A 3,332-nucleotide genomic window follows, 5' to 3' on the forward strand; every position below is an offset into this window, starting at 1 on the left:
TGCTAGATAATATGGTGATGTCACTAGTACAACTCACCGAGCGTTGTCCAGTCTCTGGGAATCACAGAGACCTTCACTGTCTTAGTCAAGATTTCTATTGATGTGACCAAAACCAACTTGGAACAGGTTGATCTCAGGTGACAGAACATCCATGAAGGAAGTCAGGTTCAAAACTCAAGGCAGGAACTTGGAGGCAGGAACTGAAGAAGAAGCCTCACAGTTGGCTTAGCCTGCTTTCTTATAGTACCTAGGGTTACCAGTCCAGGGTAGTACCATCTGGAATGGGCTGGGCATTCCCACATCAGTTATTAATGAGGAAAATGTCCCATCAAATTTCTCACAGGGCAATCTAGTAAGGCATTTTCAATCGGGAGCATTTCCTTTTCCCAACTGACTTTAACTCCTGTTAAGTAGGCAGGATATGTGCCTTCTAATCTGTTTTAACAACTTATAGGATTGTAATCTTTACCTTAAAACTTTCATGAAACAATTGCATAGATCAGTGACACAAAATGAAAAGAATAATCACAAGGATAGGCAAGGACCCAGCAAAAAGTCTTTTGATTCTAAATGAAGAAACTGAAGCAAGAGTTTTTAAGTGTGAGTGAGCCCAGCAAAGGTTATTGCAAAGTCAGCTTTCTGACTTTCCCATGTACGTGAAGCCTTAATGAGATATTGCTGTGTACTGGGCCTGGCTCTAGGCGAGCAGAGCTTGAGCCCCAAAAGGGCTGTTCCCACTTACTGGTGGAATGGCGAACTCTACGGGGGTTAGATTCAGACTGGACTAGTCCGAAACTGCTACAATCTAAAAGCTACAGAAATGACTGTTGAGCAAAGCTGAAGGCTTAGGAAGTAGAACTTTATAATTGTAGAATTAAAGATGGAATGTTTACTGGAGCAAAGATGTTTATTGTGGCCCCAGTGTTAGGTTTCAAAATTGAAGGAGAAAGGGAAATCAATTAACCTTAAGCCAGGTTTCTTAGGGAAGCACAACCCTTTTTCCAGTCAGCTGGTTTAGCATCCGATGGATCCCTCTGTACAGAGCTGTGCCTTGCCCAAGATAAACTAACTGATGGTGAGGGAGGTAATTTTCAAGCCCCAGAAGAGGTCTGCCTAATGAGATCATTCCCAAACCATGAGCAGAAAGGCCTAAAAATGCATCCTTGAAGCTTTCATCTCAGGATATTCTTTTAGCATTTTGTGTATAGATTAAAGATGTCTTCATTTTCCATTTTCTAGGGAGACTCTTGAATGCTTTGTGCATTTTTGGTTTATAGCAGAACTTAGATAATTAAACACAGATATAATCTTCTAAGGTGATGCAGAGAAAGACTGAACCTTGGGTTGAATCCCTGAACTCATGTGGAGAATTAGCCAGAGATTAGTGAAAGAAAATGAGCAGAGAGGTCATGGGCTGGTCTGGAACCACTGGTGGAAAGGCAGGGGTTTAGAAATTCTATTGAGATCCCAAGAAGACAGGTCCTCAAATATGGGAATCGAGCCTTTGTAAAGGCTTCAAAGAAAGCCGGTTTGCTAGGAATACATGGAAGGTTGTGGGGAGCAACACTGAAGTAAAAAGCTAAGGAGGATGCAGAGGAGAAAGTGTGAGAAAGGGGAGTTAGGAGGGCAAGACACACAGAGAATAAGATAGACTCACTGGCCAGGGACTGAGTCTGAGAGGACAAATCTCCACCATAGGTGGAGATGAGGGCAGAGTTAAGGGTGGAGAATGCTTGCCTACTTGACTCATGACATTTTTGTACTCCTCTGGGCTCTGTTCATGACTATTTAGTGCTTAGCTTCAATCCACTCCTCTTCCTCCTCACCACACCCTTTCTCCTTACGGACCCTGGGAAATGATTTCACTTCCTACCAAATTTCTTCAAAGGCCTAGAGACAAACAATTCTCAGTTGCTCAACCAAGCCTATGTTTTATCCTTGTGCAAGATTTGTAGTGGTGAATTAGTTAAACCTCTTTGGCTCCCTGCAGGTCGAAAGTGCTCCATCTGCCCAAGAGCTCGGTGGATTCTCGAATGAAAGACATATATGCCAGCTAATTTTGATATGCCTTGACTAGCTCAATGGCTGGGCACTTCTAACCATTCCTGTGGCTAGCAAACTCCTCTGGCATTCCTAAGTTAAATTCTTTTAAAATCTATATTTCAACTCTGCCACCCCAGACCCAATGGGGGAGTGACCCCTAGGGCCACTTTCCTGGATTCTTACATGCTGGCAGGCCTTTAAGTTTCATCTTTCTGCTTCCTCATCACGGTGATTCTCCTCTTCTTCCCCTCTCTCCCAGACCCTTGATGGCACAACTGCAAAAGTCCCACACCATCTCCCTGCCAGCCATTGGTGCAAGGCAATTTTTTATTACTATTTGAAGTCATTCTGGGGGTAGGAAGCCTCAGGTCAAGAAGCATGGCTTTGGGAGCTGAATTAAGACAAAGCATTAGAACCAATTACCAACAGGGATTTGGTAACTTTATGATGAGAAGGATAATAAACTGCCTTACTGTTTAACACAGTGTACTTCCATATGAAAGAGGAAGCTGGATCACTTTCATTAAAAATGTGAACTTTGCCTGGGGTCGTTTAGCTGGTCAGAACCCCAGGCCTTTTGGGGAAAGGACAGGCTAGACTACACACAGGAAACTTATGCCTTAGTTGAGGCATCCTGCTTACAACCTGAGTCCTTGGCAAATTCCTAGCCTGCAGTGAACATAGAAGAAGCTGAACCAGCAACTGAGGAGTTAACGGAATAGCATTTTTTTCCCTCTCTTAGATGCTATGGGGTGTTTATGCAAAGGGTCCCTGGGGAATTTGCCTTTCTCTTCTGTAACAGCACAGCATCACAAATGACATCTTTCTTCAGGGGGCTCTTGCTGCTTGCCTGTTCAGCCATGCCTCATTCTTCTTTCTTTAAGGTGACTAGCAGGTGAGTGGAGTCCCCTCCCTTCCCAAGACTTGTAGTGAGGCCTTCTTCTCCATACCATGGGCTACGAATTTTCATGTCATAGCATGGAAGCTAAAGACATAAGTTTGGATTCAGAGTTTGTATCTTAGGCCTGTCATTGGAAGCCATTAAATAAAGAATACTAAATTAGGAAACCTGTCTGAGTTTCCTACTTGTCAAGGATAATATGGAAATTTAGGTGGACTGGTTTGGGGTTTTTATGAGGATTTTACCTACAAAATATTTTGCAAAAGTATCCAAAGGGTAGCCAACCTCAGTTTTACAAGTATTGTCTTATGTAGCTGTTTTTAAATTTGAAATTACTCGCAAAATAACTGTCTGAGGCTGATATGATTGCTCTAATTGCTGGATCTGT

This window comes from Grammomys surdaster, unplaced genomic scaffold (assembly GCF_004785775.1).
Source record: "Grammomys surdaster isolate TR1022 unplaced genomic scaffold, NIH_TR_1.0 206, whole genome shotgun sequence".
Classification (NCBI taxonomy): domain Eukaryota; kingdom Metazoa; phylum Chordata; class Mammalia; order Rodentia; family Muridae; genus Grammomys; species Grammomys surdaster.